Source organism: Mytilus trossulus, chromosome 9 (genome assembly GCF_036588685.1).
Source record: "Mytilus trossulus isolate FHL-02 chromosome 9, PNRI_Mtr1.1.1.hap1, whole genome shotgun sequence".
Lineage (NCBI taxonomy): Eukaryota > Metazoa > Mollusca > Bivalvia > Mytilida > Mytilidae > Mytilus > Mytilus trossulus.
The window spans coordinates 1861692-1881917 of record NC_086381.1 but is presented as its reverse complement, the minus strand read 5'-3'; the positions used below and the strand labels follow the sequence as shown (position 1 = coordinate 1881917).

Below are 20226 nucleotides of genomic sequence, written 5' to 3'. Positions count from 1 at the left end.
TAAATTTTATGGGTGCACGACCGGCTGCCAGGTTTCCCGTAATAACATGTCCATGATATGGATTATATCTAAAAGATATGCTTTGTTTATGTTAGTCTCAAATCAGTAAAGCTTATTTATACAGACATAAATACGATATGTCTCTCAGTCTGATTAATATTACAGTTTGAATTGATAGATTGAAATTAAAATGTTTTAGCTCATGTATTTTTGGAAATGAAATGTTGGTTTCTCTCCCCTTCTGCCTTAATGCCCATGGATGTATCTCAAATTTCATCGGACCTGTCCAAAGGCACTTGTCTCAGAATGGACCTGTCACCGTGATTATAACTATAGCTATCAGTAATGTCTCTTGTTATAGTAGTCTCAGTGTAGAGGTATAAATCTGGGGATATGTAAAAGAGAGTTGTTTTTACAATACCTGAGACTTCTATACACATAGTGTTAATATCATACCTCCCAACTGTCACTATTTGCAGGGCATTTCCCCCGTGGAGGCTTTTAAAAGGACATTTTGAAAGAGCAATTTTGTCCACAATTTTAAACAAAATAATTAATTTAACCACTACAGGGTTGTTAAAGTATGAAGAAGCCAAAACGACAACATTACAAATGTATTTGCAGGCCCCTTTAAAGGTTTTTTAGGACTATAAAAACCATCTTCCATGTACAACTTATAAATTATGCTCCCTCCGTCTGTCAGTCTGTCTGAAATTCCAAAAATTCTTCCAGATTAAAATTTACCTAGGCAAGGATTCTATCAGTAACAGAGCAACCACTAGCTAGTATGTAGAACTTGTGATCTGCAATTTTTATGTACAACCCAATATGTTGCAGTACTTTATTTACTCAGTGAAATCCTACCAACACACACTTATATTAAAATTCCTTTGTTTTATAATTTCGATGTTTCTGTGCTTTTCATACAATGATTAAAAGTCAAGTCACTGTAAAATTCCTCTCTTTCTTAAATATATATATATTTATACAACTCGTCTAAACATCAATCCAAACAATGTTAGATCTGTAAATTTGCTTTCGCAAATTTTTGGTTCTTCCCTCGCCGGGATTCGAAACCCATGCTACTGCGATATCGTGACACCAAATCGCCTGCACTGCAGCCGTCCCGCTAGACCACACGACCACCTGGGCACTCAAAAAAGAGCTTTCGGTGGGCATGTGTTACCTTTCCACGTCAGTTTTAATCTAACGGCGTACTACAGTACATGATATTAGGCATGAAGATGTTATTGTTACAGATCAGCTAAATTATCTATAGTAAAGGATCCTACAAATTAATGTAAGATACAGTCACAGAAAATAATTATATTCATAAGTATGTCTGAGTCAGTGACAACCCTACAACATACACACTGGTTTCACATTTGTTTTTGGTTCCCCCTACCAATTTGTATACATAGTTAATTGCATACTTTAAAAGTTAAACGTACATGAAACTCAGAACATATATATGATATCAGTCAGGCATGTCAGGGGAATTACTGAAATAAGTAGAAAATTTGTAATTTTGTTACAAATTGTTTTTTTGTAGTTTTACCAAACTTTGAAGCATTATACCCCAAAAAACAACCCTTTTCTTTAGCATGCATGGTTTATGCCATTCGAGTACAATCATTTAGCTGTAAGTTCTATATTTCATTTGTTGAAAAAATGTTATAAAGCCCTAAAATGAGGCTTTACATGATGGATTGATACTTTTCACTGAAAATTAACAATAATTTTTAACTAAATATTCTAAAAACAATTTAACACATCAATCATAATTTTATACTAAAAATGTGTTATTTGCACAGTGAAAGATCTACATTCTAACTTTTACTAAGGCCGTGTTCACATTGACCTAAATTCGGTGTTGTGTTAGTGTAACTCACACGTAAACTAAACACAGTTGCGTTCCCATTGATAAAACTGAATGTTTACATGTAGTTTAAATCATGTTTTGTCTACACACAGTCGATAGTCAATGTAGGCCTTGTGTAGGTTAAGTGTACACAAAACTAGGCATTTAGGACATTCGTTTTACCGTGTATATTTTTAAGGAGGAAACTTTTTTTGAGTAAAGTTGATATTTTTGATAATTATTAGTATAGTTCTTTACAGAAATTGTTGTTTAAATTTTACAGTTTTTTTTTTTGTTAAAAAAAAATAACCTGATTTATTAACCCCTGATCAAGACTCGAAGCAGCATCATTGCCGAACCCATAAGGCAGCAATCAATTGATTTTCGGTGGAGCCTATTATAGTTGAGTATAAAACATAAAGGCACGAGGGGTGGGGCTATGGATTTTGTTTTGGAAAAAAAAAATGTTTCCAGTTTTTGGCCCTGAAAAAAATTTGTATGTTTCACCCTCAGCTGCCACTATATATATAATGCTAAAATTGATTTCGACTTGTCACCAAAATTTGTCCTGAAAAATCTATAGTCCACGCACCCCCTCCCCCCTCCCAAAAAAATTAAATGAATAGTTGCTGCCTAATTCATTTGAAAAGGTCTTTCCGAATCGACTTGACGTTCACAGAAATATTTGCCACTGGTCTTTACTCAAACAACGATTCATGCATAAATGCATGACTAAAAAAGTGTGAGGTAAATGGTATGTTTGTCTAGTATCTCAGATCCGTTAAATAGCACTTAAAATAAAAAAAAAAAAACCTTACCAATTTCCTTTACCAAATACTCCTTGAAGAAGAAATACCATTTGAAACAAACAGAAAAGATAAAAATGTAACGATCCCTAATATCTCAATCCTTTTTTCTGCTGTATATTAAAACTACTGCAAATTATAAAAATGGCTTTCATAAAGTAACAACCACTTAACTCAAAAAAAGGGGGAGGTGGTTTTTTTTTTTTTTATCAGAGAAAGATTTTTTTCGCGCATACGTATTTATTCCGGTTTTTGGAAAGATTAGAACTTGTTCTAAATCTTTACTTAGGCACCACCCTCCCTAACAACAGGACAGGTTAGCTACTGTTACTAAATGTATTCACACTAAAATATAGTTCCATATAGTTCTCATGTATGTGCACATAATACACAAATAAACTGAAAACACTGGGTATATTATTGGAGCAGTTCTTTCAAGAATGTATGTCATTAAGGTGTGTTGATGTGCAAGCTTTTTTAAAAACATTTTGATTAGGTAAGTGGGTATTGATTCAACTAGTATGATTGACAACTGTCATTTTCACTAAACAATCAGAGACAAGGTGGACCTTTTGTTACAATGCCCCACCTCCTAAGATGCCAATCAAATTGACCACATTACCTATCAACCTCAGTCTTACATAATCATACAGATCATTCCAATATGCATCAAATTCTTAATACACAAGTATTTGACCTCATAATTGATTACACAAATGTGTGTATTATTTGTTTGATATTTATAAGGATGATAGATTTATTAATTGCCAGTTACTTTTGATCTACATTACATAAAGTAATTCTGTAAATTATATCTGAAAGATAAATGATTAATGGATTAACATGATCTTAAAAAAATGAAATATGAATATATAAAAGGTATTCAAGTATAGCCTATAATTTACTTGATAAATTTCCAATAATCATCTGTAATTAATCAACAATTTAGATTAGTTCACTTTTTTTTTTATCAGGAATTGGCTTGAAACAGTAAACTAGTAAAAAAAATTTGCATTTGGTTCTACGTAATGAACATTTAAATGACACATAGTTTACAAGTGTGAACAAATCTTATGTACAGGTAGCTAAACAAGGTGTATAGATGTGAACAAATGTAATGTGAAACCAGTGTGCATTACGGTAAACTAAATGTAAACATGTTTACTGTACATGGCTTTTGGTGTGAACACGGCCTAAGTCTTGTACAAATATTTTCTGTTTGGAGACTCTGTTTTGTTCATTGATAAATCAGTAGAGTTATCTATCTTTTAACTATAATGTGCAATCACAATGTCTTCATGCTTAACCACAGGTCCTACAGCCATGGCTTGTAGAATTGCTTTCAAGCTGGTTAAATTCTTCTCTACAAGCCAATCAGAATCCAACTAAAATTTTCATAAAATTTGAGCTGTGGGCTAATGTGGATTTAAAAGTTAAATACTGATATATATAATAAACCATTCAAGTCAATGAAGGCTTATATTTTGAACATGATCATGAAGAAATCTTTTTTTTATATCTACACTCTTTAAGGGGACTTATTATGGTAAACATTTTATGTACCACTGTTTGTCTTCCCAGATATGGGCCTATAGGTCACATTTTTAAACTTGACCAATTCTCCTGAAACTTTGGTGAATTATTTACATGAATTGATAAAAATGGCAGGTCACTTAGACTTAGTAATTTATAGCTCACTGACCTAAAAGGGCCAAGTGAGCTTTTCTCATCACTTGGCAACTGTTGTCTGTTGTGATCTGTTAAACTTTTACAAAAATCGATTCCTCCAAAATGACTGATCCAATATAAACCAAACTTGACCTGAATCATCTTAAGGATATCTAGTTTCAAAAAGGCATCCTGTGACCCCGGTCATCAACAAAGATGTTCACCATGACTAAAAATAAAACATGGGGGTAAAATACAGTTTTTGGCTTCTTTATCTGAAACTTTTAGCATTTAGAGCAAATCTGACAGTGGGGTAAAAATGTAACAGACTAACAGGTCTAGATTTATCTCCCCTTTATTTTTCAGACACATCAGTCAACCTGTTGTTGCATTGCTATATCCTTGTAATAAGTAATTTTAAGGAAATTTTGCTATTTTTGTTTATGATCTTGAATATTATAATAGATATATGGCAGATGAACTGTAAACCGAAAAAAATTTCAGCAAATTAAGATCTATAGTTAAGTCACACATGATGAAAATTGTTAATTGACCCCATAAAGAGTTATTGCCCTTTAATGTCAGATTTTACAAAAATCTTCTTCCAAAAAATTAACGAGCCAAATTAAACCAAACTTTGGCCTAAATCATCCTTAGGGTGTCTTGTTTAAAAAATGTATCTGATGACCCCAGTCTGAGTCATCAACCAAGATGGCCGCCAAGGCTGAAAATTGAACAGGGCCATGGGGATAAAATGCTGTATTTGGAGTACATTTTTGTCTTTTAAAATTTCTAAGATATGTATTTTTACAATCTTTAATAACAAAAAAGTTGAAATAATATGCATTTTGTTCTTAAAACTGACTGAGAAAACTCACAAAAATACAAAATTGACAGCATGGTAAATTTTACACAAAAAAGTGTCAAAATATGATAAAACTTTCTTATATTAACACCTACCTATAGTTTTTTTGTTAAGTAAAATTTATTCAGATTAGTCCACCACATCTTTATAGAAGGTATAAAAATAGTTTAATTGTGGAACTGTGATTTTTTTTCACAATAATAGCTCTAAAATAGGTAAAAATCAATGAAAAATGGAAAAACCATCAAAATTTGGCATTTTCAAAGGGCCGTAGCAAATAAAAAAGAAGTGCACCAACATATGATTTTTTTTCTTCACCAATTATTTTGTTACAGTCTTATAAACCCAAAAAATCAGGTTAAGAAAAAAAGTTTCATTCTAGAAATTTTTGGCTCCTGTGTGTACATCCTTAAAGTAAATTTAATTTTTTCACATTTTTTTCGTAATTTTTTGTAAAATGTTTTAATCTGAAACTGATGGATCAAGGTTCATTAAAGACAGAGATAATTGTAAACAGCAAGAATGTTCAGTAAAGTAATATTTCAAAACACATCACCATCACCAAAACACAATTTTGTCATGAATTCTATGCTTGTCTTTAATGAGTGTCTTTTGTTTGATATGCACATATATATACCAAAGTGAGCAACACAGGCTCTTTAAAGCCGCTAGTTTGGTACTAAGCTGCATAAGGAGATCATGGTTTGCCCTTCTACAGGTACATTGTACATATCAACATAGGCAATGTAAAATTTATAATTTCCTATGGTAGATGGAGCATCAGTTGTGTCTTACAGATAGCGTAACAATTTCAAGTTGTATGCCAAAATCAGTGTTTGTCAAATCTAAAATATGTGGAACTATACTTATGCATGTGGCAGAGCAGAATAGGGGACATTGTCCATATCTAGTTTTACTTGTTACCAATAGAAAAATATAAAGGTGAGGTATGATTGCCAACTATCCACCAACAATCTAATGAAGCTGATGTACCTGAGCCTTCAAGAATGAGAAAAACAATATGGTATAGTTGGCTGTAAAAGGCCTTGACATGAAAAATATGAAATAATTGAATTGAGAAAACTTATGGCCTATTTAATTCAAAACAATTTATATGAAACGACAATAGGACAGACATGAACCAACGACATTTAAACCACTGAATAACAGGCTTATGACCTGGTACATGAATAATATAGTGGAGTTAAACTTTATTATGAGTGATCAACTGTCTCCCTGACCTGGACCAGTAGTGCTACAACATAATTATATTAAAACTATAAAAGTCAGTTGAAAAGGACTAAACTGATCTGAAGGTACTTGCCGTTACTGACAGCATGCTCAAAGCCAAGTTGACAACTAACAAAAACTAATCATGTATCAAAGACTAAAATATCAATCTGTCCCCTTCCAACATCCAATGGATTTAGTATAAAAACATCTTTGATAGAAAAACATTGTCTTGTGAAATGCCGAAAATAAAGGTATAGACAGATTTTAGTACAATGTAAGGGCATATGTGTATAAAGCTACAAGTACATTTGACAGAAAAGTACTTTGTTATTAGAAATATAATGAGTTGTGAACAAATTACCATAATTATGCAAGTGACCAATTTAGGGTCAAAGGACACATGTACTGTCTTTGTAGGTTTTTGTTTATAATGTACTTTGATATTAAGATGAGAGACTCAGTGTGTGCACTCTTGTAATTCTTTAACAGTAACAATGTCCACTGACTGTTAGTGATATTATAGAATTACTGAGCTATCATCCAGTGACTGAGTTGTCAACACTGTAACTCCTGGTAATTGTGTTAATTACTTGCTACATAATTACATTGTAATAGTAAGTCAGGTTTAAGGCCAAATAACATTATTTTTAGATTCTTGTTCCTTAAATGTTCTATGGACTTTGTAATTTATTTAACATCCTATTGGAACAATTTATCAGTAATTTTTAAAATTGAACATATAATATTGCAATTTAAAAATATTGAAACCTCTTTCCATCCTAGTATTATATATATTACTGTAAAAGTTTTGCAAATTCATTTTGTGTGGCTTAATCCATTTCCCAGGTATGACAATAGAACAACGTAGAAAGGTAGATAGAAAACAAAAGACACAACTATTGTGTTCAGGGATGTATTGATATATAGAACAATTACAATATTGATACAACTTCTTTATTTCTCCAATAGTTTTATCAACTATACTTGCAGCTGAAGATCCCCTCTGTGACAGTACTTGGCCAGGACTACAATTAGTGTTTTACAGATAAATCTTTGTCAGATTCTAGCTTACATGATCTTACATTGGAGACATTTACAGGTGTTTATTTTTTAAAGGTAAGTTATACCTTCTTTGCAATTTAATTTAAAGAGGTCTCTTATCTATAAAATATTTATAGATTTTTGTTAAATTAAAAAGAAGATGCAGATATATTAGAATTCATTATAGAGCATAAATCATGTGGAATAGACAATATTAGTGGAGTTATTAACTCCTCTTTTGTACAATTTATAGAGAATATCAAACCCTACCCCAGCATGCACCCTTTTAAAAAAAATAGAAAAAAACACCCATTTAACTGTAATTATAACCATTTTTATTTGCCTACATTTTACGAGTTGAAATCTTTAAAAAAATATTGTAACAAATATAAATTGTATAAAGTATTTGGATAACACATTTTCTTGTATGAAGTGATGTTTTATCAGAGAGATCAGTAAAAGAACATGGTAATCTATTACAGAATGTGTTATGTTGTCTTAGGATATTAGTTGTGATGATGATACTAATTAGATCATGTTTATAGTAGATGTATAATAATACTTTAATGATGTATTAATCTCATAAATCTAATGAGAAGATAAAAATCAAGGTCTCAGAAATCAACCATCAAAATACTAGACGAATTTGGTGTTTAACTTGAAAGCACTGAGTATAGTTTTATGACTGAGAGCCCTGGCCCCAAAGTCATAAAACTTTCGAGTCAGTTTTTTGTTCTTGTACTAAAAAAAATCAACCAATCAAAATGTTGGATTTCATTTTCGAGTATGACTTTTGTACTCGGAGTACTGAGTAATGTTTTATGACTTCAACTCCTGGTCTACATGAGTATGTCACTCAGTATAATGATCTTACTCACAATTTTCTAGACCCCAAGGCCTGGTATATGTGTCAACAGAGTAAACCTGAGTGTTTAATTGATCATGGTTTTAAGCCATTCAAGGTGTACTAAGCTAATTTTGTCTACATTAATGTTGAGTAAGTGTAAGATTTTGATTGATTTTGGATGAATTCCTACTAATGTGTTTTAAAGATATTGTGTTGATGCAAAATGTCAGATTTGTTGATTGTTTGTAGTTTAATGCCACATTGAGTATGGTTGGATGCTATTTCATGGTGTACTGTACTGGCTATGTGGCTATGTTGTGATTATGAGGAATGTGAGATTGATAGTTCCTGGTTCAAAATGGACTTCAGAATTTTTTGTTTCTATCAGGAATAAGAATTTTTATATCGTGAAAAAGAATAAAACACACCAGATTACATATAAAAATAAGATATACTTTCTTGGAATATTTAGTGAAAGGGAGATAATAATATTGATGTTTTAAGTCTCACGTCTTCTTCGTTTGAACTTGGGCGGAGAGCTTTAATTCTCATTGGCAATCATACCACATCTCCTTATTTTATAATGTAGCTTTCTAACATATTTCCAAGTGCACCTTTAATTAAAATCCCACACTAAATGGTTAGTTTCATAAGGTCATTATCACCCACTTAGAAAAAAATAATCAATTAATTAAAAATAATTTTGTTTAAAGTACATATATCATATTTTCATGTTTCACCTGTCATATTGAAAAAATAGTAATTAGGGATGACAGGTAAATGCCTGTCGGAGTTTGTAAAATCAATAGACACTCTAATTAGAAACATAAAATTAATAATCTTCTGTTTAATGATCACAAATTGATTAGGCTTCAGATGATAAACAGTCTGTCCCAGGTAGGGCATGTAAACTATTAGTACTTTTGTTATTATTGTGTTGTTTGGTTGCTGTCTCTTCAACATCTCCACATGTTAACTCATGCATTACTGGGTCTGCTGCATAAACAAAAATGTTAAAGTTTGTGATTCTGTCAGTTTTAGAGTGAATGATTATTAGTCCATGATATTTCATGTATTTGGAATATGCATTTTTTGTAGTATTTTTTTTATCATATCCATAAAGATAATATATATTGTACATGACCAGCTTCCTCGATCATGGTTCATTGATTTTGGGAATGCTTTTCTGCCCAATTTATGGGCATTATGTATTCTGGTCTGTGCTTCCGTTCGTCTGCCCCACTTCAGGTTAAAAGTTGTTGGTCATTGAGTTTTCAATGAAGTTGAAGTCTAATCAACTTGAAACTTAATGCTGATGGGGCATCTGTGTACTTGGGACACATTCTTGTTTATTATGCAGTTGTATCAGTATTAGCACATCTCATGGAGATTATAAGTCAGTTTTTGTTGTTCAATGTTCATGTTGGTCATCTTTACTTTTTATGAAGTGTTTTGTTACAAATGAGGTCATTTAAACTCAAATGAATTGTTTCATATTTTTCCCTGTCAGGACCTTTTATGATATGGGTTTTTCTCATTGTTAAAGGCCTTACAGTTGCTTTACATCATTTTTAAACTTTGATGGAGAGTTGTATGCCAATGAGACAACTCTCCACAAAGACCAACATGACACAGACATTAACAACTATAGGTCAACATACAGCCTTCAACAATGACAAAAGCCCATACCACATAGTCAGCTATAAAAGGCATAGAAATGACAATGTAAAACAATTTGAACAATAAAACTAACGGCCTTATTTGTGTTTGAAAAATGAAGAAAAAAAATATGTTCTACAAATAAGTAACATTCTGTGACGATCAAAGGAATCTAGCTATATGTATTACAATAATTTGTTATTGTACAACATTTTCATGGTAGAATGTATTCTGTTTTTATCAGTTATTCTGGGAATGATTTACAGAGTGTGATTTGATGAAACAATTAAACAACAATGGTTGATTGAGAAAATTTCAATTCCTTTTGTTAGTTTTATTTTCATGGATTTAAAATGGTCTCTGTAATATTGACATTATTGATTGAGGGGGAGGACTATTTAAATACATTGATTTAATATCAGTAAAAACTGGCAGGGAAATCAAAACTAAACCTGACAGATTGATCCATCTTTAAAGGTCATCAGGTATGGAATGTCGTCAGTTAAGAAAGGTCATCTGATATTAAAGGTCATCTGGTATGGAAGGTCATTAGGTATGGAAGGTCATCAGGTATGGAAGGTCGTCAAGTATGAAAGGTCGCTAGGTAAGAAAGGTCATCAGGTATGAAAGGTCATCAGGTATGGAAGGTCGCTAGGTAAGAAAGGTCGCTAGGTAAGAAAGGTCATAAGGTATGAAAGGTCATCAGGTATGAATAGCTGTTGTTGCTTACCTAACCTTAAGGGCCAAATAGAGGATCCTTGAGTTTTGGGGTATGGGTTTACAAAAATATCCCTGCTTGGAAATCGTAATTTAAATTTAGTGCCTGATTGTATTAATAAAATTTTATCATTTTCATTCAAATTTTATATCAGTTTTTTTTAAGTAGGACCATATTAGCATTAGACTGTGATAATAAATACATGATATATGTTTCTCGCTACATTGAAGACCTGTGGTGACCTTCTCAGCTGTTGTTTTTTTTCTTTGGTTGAGTTGTTGTCTCTTTGACACATTCCCCATTTCCATTCTCAATTCATAACATATTAATTGACCAGGGAGTTGGGTATGTTTATCTTTTAGGTGTTCAAATCAGAGCATAAAAAATTAAGTTAACAATTTGCTATAATTTTGTTAATAGTTTAGTTTTACACAAAATACAAATGATTAAGAACAGCTATTTGTAATTATTGAATGAAAATACACTTTTCACTCTATCATATTTATTAGAGTTGTTTATTTTGATATTTTGATCTGTAACAGAAGCTCTGGATGCTTATTGGAGTCTGCATCCCAGAAACATCTGTCTAATGTTGCTTTAAATATTTTTTATTACGTCAACAGATCTGCAGAGAACCAAAATTTACAAAAATAGAACAAAAAGAGATCCAATATGTTTATATAAGAATTTTACAAATTTGATGAAAAAACTCTATTGTATGCAGAAAATATTTGAAAACATACCTTAATTTTTCAGTGTTTGAAATGTTCAGTAAGTAAAAGTTGATATTTCATAGGACTATTAATGATTTTCTTATTGGACAATAAGTGAAAACTCCACTGAATTCTTCATGTTTCTGAAACTAAAACCCACAATGATTTCTTCATGTGTATAGTTGAGATTTAGTTTTGTATGAGCTATAGAAGGTATATATAGTTGAGATTTGTATGAGCTGGGAAGAATAAATTGATACAGTTTTCTAGTGCTTATAATGATGGGTAAACATGCAGCTATTCAATTTCATACAACTAATTATTGAGGATCAATATAATTAATATTACTAATGGAATTTCATTTTTAGGACAAATATTTAATCAATTACGGGGTAAGTTTTGTTTGTTTTATTCTAGATTTTCAAGTTTAAAACATTGAAATTATATTTAATATATAAAAAGTAAATTGATTTGAGGAAGCTGTAGTTGAGAATTGTGATGGAAAGTTTTGTCAAAGTTTGTTTTGTTTACAAGTTTACATGCCAAAAAAGGTATAGATAATTCTTACAAATATAAGAGATTGATTGTTGCTTTCCTAAATATATAGTGTCCAGTAGCATTTACAGTTATTGTCGAGCCTGTGACTTCAGTTGCAGAAAGCTTGTTGTAGGGATATAAATCTGGCAACAGCTGCGGCTACTACGGCAGCAGCGTTAGCTTATTTTTGAAAAACTTTATATTTTTTTTAGAAGGTGGAAGACCTGGATGCTTCAAACTTTATATATAGATGCCTCATATTACTGAGTTTCCGTCTATCACATGTCCATTGTCCTTGACCTCATTTTCTTGGTTCATTGACTTTTTGAAGAAAATAAAACAATGTTAAATTCTCTCTTATTATGAGTAATAGGATAACTATATTTGGTATGTGCGTACCTTGAAATGTCTTCATGACCTTCAGACAGTTTTCATTTGACCTCAACCTCATTTCATGGATCAGTGAACAAGGTTAAGTTTTGGTGGTCAAGTCCATTTCTCAGATACTATAAGTAATAGGTCTAGTATATTAAGTGTATGGAAAGACTGTATAAAGGTGTACATGTCCAACTGGCAGGTGTCTTCTGATCTTGACCTCATTTTCATGTTTCAGTGGTTAAAGTTAAGTTTTGTGTTTTGGTCTGTTTTGAATTATACTGTATGCAATTAAATAGGTCTAATATATTTGGTGTATGGAATGATTGTAAGGTGTACATGTCTAGCTGACAGGTGTCATCTGACCCTGACCTCATTTTGATGGTTCAGTCAGGTCAGAGTTAAGTTTTTGAGTTTTGGTTTTTTTTTCTAATTCAAAATGCTGTCAACTGTATTTGGTGTACATATGGACATATTTTATGATGAAAATGTCATTCTCACAAGTTTTATATGACCTTGACCTCATTTTTTGGGTTCATTGCTCAGTGTTAAGTTTTTGTGTATAGGTCTGTTTTTTTTTAACTAAACAATAGGTCAACTTTATTTTTTCATTTGTTGTAAGGAAGAATTGTAAGCTGTAAATGTCTGCCTGGCATGGTTTATCTGACCTTGACCTCATTTTTATTATTCATTGGTCAGTGTTTAGTTTTCTTGGTTAAGTTAGTTTCTTAGAATTTATAAGCAATAGGTCAACTATATTTAGTGTATCATGAATGATTTCAGGGTGAACATGTATTTCTAGTTTGGTTTAAGCATGACCTTGACCTCATTTTCTTGGATCATGTTTAGTTTATGTGTCAGATAGTTGTAGTAAAGCAAATCATATTTAGGACCATCAACATAGTATCAATGATTATCGTAAAGTAGGCGAGACTTTTCAGCGTGTCACTCTTGTTAAAGGTAATGTGGATTAATGTAATTTGCTTAAAGCATACTTGGTCAGATTTTTGTCTCATTGACACATTCCCCATTTCCATTCTCAGTTTTATTTTATTAAGTTTATAACAATATTTATACCATTTCTTAAAAGATTGCTTTACAGTGCCACATGTTAGTGTTTCTATCCCAATTCTGAAACCTGAAACCTTGCCAGTAATTGTATTGTTTTGTCTTATCTTAAGGTTTTCAGCTAGTTGTGTGACAGATCTTTGATGTGGCTTCTGTATAATTAGTTCACAACTTTTCCATCTTTATAGCTTTACATACTGTGTAGACACCATGCTGTATGTATAATGACATCAGATGTTTTTTTTGTTGTTATTTTGTAACCTATTCTAGAAGTTGGAGCTATATTGCATTCACCTTATTTTCATTTGTCCAACATTTGTATCTAAAACACACAATTAGCTTTACAGAATGACTTCTTATAAGGTCAGCAGATTAATATTATATGGTGATCACAACTTGTCTAAAAATCGGCCCAACAATGTTAGATCTGTTAATTTGATTTTTGCAAATTTTTTGTTCTTCCCTCACGTGCTACTGAGATATTGTGACACCAAATCACCTGCACTGTATCCAACCTAATGTATATATATATATATTCATGCAGATGAGTGTAGAAAATTTACAATGTATTTTTCCGAGCTTATAAAACTTAGAGAAAAGTGAGGTTTATTCTGCAATTTAACATTTAACATAAGCGTATAACATTTAACATAAGCGTATAACATTTAACATAAGCGTATATAAGTAACAGTAATTTGAACATAACTGTTCCCTTGCAACAGAAGAAAGATTATTATGGAGATACTATTAAAGTACGGAGTGACTATACTTGATATTGACTTTGCATCTTTTGCTTAGAAATACTTTTTTTTTATCCGACTCCCCTTCTTACCATCTGGTTACACACTAAATGGTGACATAACATAAGATGTGTTGGTTCAGCAGTTCTTTATTGATTTACATGTATAACAAAGATGCAAATATACAAAAGGGATATTTAAACTCCAGTCAAAACATAAACCTGACAATGACTGGGCAAAAAAAAAGATAAAGCCAAAAGACAGACAACTGTATATATGCAAGACACATTAGGTAGAAATTCAAACTTAAGACTCACAGAGCAACAAGGTCAGTATTATGGAAGACCACCTCTGTCACTGGTCAATCATGTACATCTAGACTCCTAGTCACCTCTCCTCTGTTTATAACCACATGGAACAAAAATAATGAAATAATTTCAGTTGGGTTGCTGTTTCTTAACACATTAACCGACTTCTCTTTAATAAGAATCAATAATTTGCTCTATCTTATACAGTAAATGTAATCAGCTGATTTCTCATCAAATGATCTGGTGTAATACTAATTAGGAAAATATGTTGATATATAATAAAATTAATAAGTTGTCAGAGTGTGTTTCTTGATTAAAGGTACTTTGGCAGGTGATCTATTTGCTCTAACAGTTAATATATACAGAATAGTAAAAGGAAGATCACTATTCTATAGTAGATATAAAAAAAAGAAGATGTGGTATGATTGCCAATGAGATAACTCTCCACAAGAGACCAAAATGATACAGAAATTAACAGCTATAGGTCACCGTAGGCCTTCAACATTATGAGCAAAACCCATACCGCATAGTCAGCTATAAAAGGCTTCGAAATAAAAATGTAAAACAATTCAAACGAGAAAACTAACAGCCTTAGTTATGTATAGTTTCGAATGTATTATGAAAAGATGAGCTATTATATAACCTATTTTTGCACTGAATCGAAACATACTTCAATCAATCATACATATATCTACATACTAGTATGCATGTAATAAATTCAGTCATTAATTGTCTTGTCCTCTTAGTATTGGTTCAATATTTGCAATCTTAATGTCTGGAGTTTTGTCTTTGTGTTGGATATTTTCTGGTTTGCCTTCACTGTCTTAATTGTCTTGTGGTTTTTGGTGGGTAGCACATTGATTTACCACCAGTGTCAAGCCCTGTTGTCTATAATTGTGTAGCTGTCTCATTTGTTATCAATGTCTTGTCTTTTGATCTGTGTTAGGTAGCTGTCTGATTTGCCATTTCTCTCTTGTTTGTATTATGTGGTGGGTAGCTGTCTGATATGCCATCACTGTCTTGTTTTGTAGTGTGTGGTGGGTAGCTGTCTGATTTGCCATCAATTTCTTGTCTTTTGATTTGTGGTAGGTAGCTGTCTGATTTACCATCGCTGTCATGTTTTGTAGTGTGTGGTGGGTAGCTGTCTGATATGCCACCACTGTCTTGTTTTGTGGCCTGTGAAGGGTAGCACATTGATTTGTCCATGACTGTCTAAATGTCTTGTGGTCAAATATTTAATAGACTTTGAAACACCCCACTGCAGATATATATTGTACTTTAAGCCATGTCATCACAGATTTTATTGTATTTAAGTCATAAAGCTGCAGATATTTACTGGACTTTCAACCATCTTCACAAGACTAACATTTAAGCTTTGCCACTTGAAATATCTTTAAATGATTCCCTGTGTATTTATCCAATCAAGTTTTTGTCATTACCATATTTTAAATAGCATGCATGCTTTTATATGGAATAATCTAATTACAGTTGAATGTGGTAATAAAACATTCCTAGACCTGGTGATTACTAGGATCTTTACTATAGCACATTCTGTGTGACCTTAATGTCACAAATTACCATCAAATTGTCAATACTTCCTGCTAATGTCTATTGACGATTGGATGACAGAGTCAATGTCAACAGTTTCTCTAAACTTTATTCTTTGTTTATATAATTAGGTTATATAGGACAGTTACAGTACAGGTCAAAGATCTGATGGCATACTAAATGGATGTTTTTATGGTCATTCAAAAAGAAAAGAAAATGGAAGTAACTTTTCTGTATGTTGAATTTTATTTATGAAAAATTTGGAAGATGTAAGAATCAACATGTTTAACCTTGCCACATTATGTATGTGACAGTGATTTTCCCAATCCTGGAGCCAGTTGTTTAGTGATTCTTTTTCATTGTTGCTCATTTATTTCATATTTATATTTATGCTCCTGTTCTCCCTCTGTCCGTCCTTTAATGTCTGTCTTTTTATCCATCCTTCAGTTCATCCCCTTTTATATTCCAACACTGTAGCTTGAGTTTGTTTCAACCAAAACGAAAACTTGCAGACTGAGTTTGCTTTTTGGGCAGCTAGTTACATACTGTTTGAGAGTTATGCCCCTTTATAACTTCAACATTGCAAATTGGTTTGTTTCCACAAACTTATTTTAAAAGTTTGGTTCATCATACACAATGATAAGAACTACAAGTTGCTAACAAGTTCTATGGCATTTGGTCTTTGGGAATTAAGGAATAATTTCCTAATGAAAAACAATAATTGAAACTAAAACTAAGCTTGTCTGTTAAAGAAATGCAGAAATTTCAAATTCCAGATGTAAAAAAAATCTCAATTCAAACTTGTTTCCTGAAAGGTTTAGGAAAGCTGAAATCTCTGATACTTTTTAAATGGAAGTTTGAGCATCAGGAAAATGATTTTAGTCAGGCTTTATGTGTTATTTAAAGACCATCTGTTAGGTTGTAGTGGTTGACCACTGATTTTACAGATTTTTCAAAGGAATTTATAATTTAGAGAGTTATTACATTATTGTAGTGGCTGATTTTACAAACCTTTATAAGGAGTTAATTAGAGACTAATGCTGAAAAATTGCATTGTTTGACCTTTTAATACATGGTGATTGACAACATCTTAAGACTTGATATTTATATGATAGAATCATTTTTCTGCTAAAATGGATAAAAACTGTATGACATGTCTCCATTTGTCCCTTTGAACAGCTATCATTAAGACTAGCTGTGTTTTAATGATCTACTTGTCAGTTTTTGATGGATTACAAGTAAATTGAAACTGTTATAAATCCTTTATCAGAAATCTCCAATCATTTATTCCTTTTATATAGACATATAAATAATAATATTTGCCAGATTATAGATGTTTATCTGTAGGTAAAGGTCTGTGACCTTACTTAGTAATTAAGCTTAGATCATCAATAAAAGGCATTGGCCAAAACCACCAGAAGATATTTTTTGTTTACTTACCAACATATATGTTTTTTAATAAGGTTTGCTTTGCTTGAAGAGATTAATTAATTGATATTTAGTTCTTATAGAGAACATATATCTAATTAAGTGGTCTGGGTTTTACTCATTGTTGAAGGCCGTACAGTGACCTATAGTTGTTAATTTCTGTGTCATTTGGTCTATTGTGCAGAGTTGTATCATTGGCAGGCATATAACATCTTCTTTGTTTATATGTATATCACCCTTTCTCAGACAGATTATTTTCACTTTGTAAAGAATAAACATTTAATCCCGCTGCAAATGTTTGCACCTGTCCTAAGTCAGGAATCTGATGTACAGTAGTTGTTGTTTGTTTATGTAATATATACGTGTTTCTCGTTTCTCGTTTTGTTTATATAGATTAGACCGTTTGTTTTCCCGTTTGAATGGTTTTACACTAGTAATTTTGGGGCCCTTTATAGCTTGTTGTTCGGTGTGAGCCAAGGCTCCGTGTTGAAGGCCGTACTTTAACCTACAATGGTTTACTTTTTAAATTGTTATTTGGATGGAGAGTTGTCTCATTGGCACTCACACCACATCTTCCTATATCTATGTAGCACTTAAACCTCACTGGTAGGCTTAATTGGCAGAGAAGCAGCAAATACCAATTGTAAAGCCAATACTCCATAGTCAGATATGTAAAGCCCATACTCCATAGTCAGCTATGTAAAGCCCATACTCCATAGTCAGCTATGTAAAGCCCATACTCCATAGTCAGCTATGTAAAGCCCATACTCCATAGTCAGCTATGTAAAGCCCATACTCCATAGTCAGCTATGTAAAGCCCATACTCCATAGTCAGCTATGTAAAGCCCATACTCCATAGTCAGATATAAAAGGCCCCGAAATTTCAAATGTAAAACAATTCAAACAAGAAAGCTCAACCAACTGTAATTTATGTAAAAAATAATGAACAAAAAACTAAAGATCGATGTTACATAGCTGCAACAAATAACAAACACTGAATTACATTCCTGACTTGAGACCAGCACATACATACATAATTTGGTGGGGTTAAACAAGTTAGGGGTGCCTAACCCTCCCCTTACCTAGGTCAGAATAGTTTGTTCTTTTTGTAATATATGAATAAAAGAAATATAAGGGTATTAGATAAAATAAGACAGCAACTAAACAATACAAACAACATGATAAAAGCAAAAATGTTTATTTTAAAATATACCATGGTATTTTCTTAATGTGCTTTTTCATTTTCATTTATATACAGACCTCTGTAATGCATTTTATTAGGAAAGGCATAACCATATGCTTTAAATTTAATTCAAACTCCTACTAAATTAATCAAATAGTTGGTTAGGAAACTGGCAAATGTTCAAACAATTATAAATAAATTATCTTGAGGAATTTAGAGGAAGCAGCTCAATAACTATGTGCAAGTTTAGACTCCAGTGCCTTAGTTTTATAGGCAGACAATGTATGCATAATGTAAAAATAGATTTTATTGCTATTATTATAAACATTCGATGAAAAATGATACATTAAAACATGCAATAATTCTTACATCCTTCAATTAACAGCATTAGGGCTACAGGTGTTATATTAAAACTATTTCTGGTTAAATGGTTCATTTTATTCTATTTTAAATTGTTTATTGGCCTATCAAAAACACTCTAACAATTTCAATTGGAATGTATTTTAGACTTCAATTAACCTGTGTGAATTCTTGTTTGTTTTTTTTTGGTATTCTTGAGTGCCAGTATTTAACCAAAAGCTGTAAAGTAACCTTTTCTGTCTTCCCTGTAGTAGGGAGCACATTTTGACCCCTCAGCTTTCCATATTATGTCTTTCATTCCTTATTTCCTTGTTTTAGTTAGTTATCATTCAGCTTGTAGCTGACTGTACAGGGTTTTAATTGTTATAGTTAAAGTAAAGGGGAGGTAATTATGTGAATTTAAAACTGAAATATTAGGCTTTTCTCATTGTTTAGCGTCCATTACCTCCTGTTGCTTTTTCAGTCGTCCTTTTCCGTCTTAGTCCTCATTACATTTTACAAAAATCTTCTCTTCTATAACTACTTCGCCCAAATTTTACCAAATTTGCCAACAATTATTATTATTTTTTTTGTTTTTTTTTAAATACCCTACCTGCCAACCAAGATGACCGGTCCGCCATGGCTAAAAATAGAACATTGGGTAAAATACAAATTTTGTTTGAAAAACATTATAAATAGAGAAAATCCAACAGGGCCAAAAATATTTCAGAATGATGAGCTAGCTATACCAATTATCAGACAACTTCTTTTAGGAGTTATTTCCCATGATAAATGACAAATTTTACTATTTTTGTTCATTTTTGCCTATTATCTTGAAAACTATAATAGATCAACAATTTTGATATATTATATTCTAACTTTTCTGAGACATATTTTATCTTTTTAAAGTTAGAATTTCAAACATGACAGACTAATTTTTTTACCCATAACAATATCATTTTGTATGGAACAGTGGTTTGTTTTCCAGTTGACAATTAATTTTTATTATTTAAATATAATAATGAATTCCTGTGAATTTATCCTGTAGTTAATTCATCATTGTAATTTGGTAGAAAATATCAGCTATTAATTTAATGATATTAAATCTTTTGTATTTTTAACAGAATATTAACCAAAATAAAAATCCATATCTCACCTTAATAGGATTTCCTTAGTAACACAAAATAAATTCATTATTTAAAATGAAGAATGTCTCTCCAGAGATTAAATTTCCTGGTCGAATCAGATAGGAAAAATTAACAAAACAAACTTTTTAGATTTAAACTTAC

At 31.7% G+C, this 20226-nt stretch overlaps 1 protein-coding gene across 4 annotated transcripts in view; it reads left to right on the top strand.

Moving 5' to 3' along the window:
* Positions 1–243: 243 nt before the first annotated feature.
* The window catches only part of LOC134684281 (nostrin-like), a 159541-nt gene continuing 139558 nt past the window's right edge, over positions 244–20226 (top strand). Inside the window, exons 1-2 of one of the 4 annotated variants that reach the window (XM_063543564.1) lie at positions 244–342; positions 7424–7549. The gene's annotated coding sequence lies outside the window, so the exon portion shown is untranslated. Of the gene's footprint in view, positions 378–7423; positions 7550–16143; positions 16221–20226 lie in introns of those variants that run through there. The other 3 variants (XM_063543565.1, XM_063543566.1, XM_063543567.1) reach the window with 3 other exon arrangements.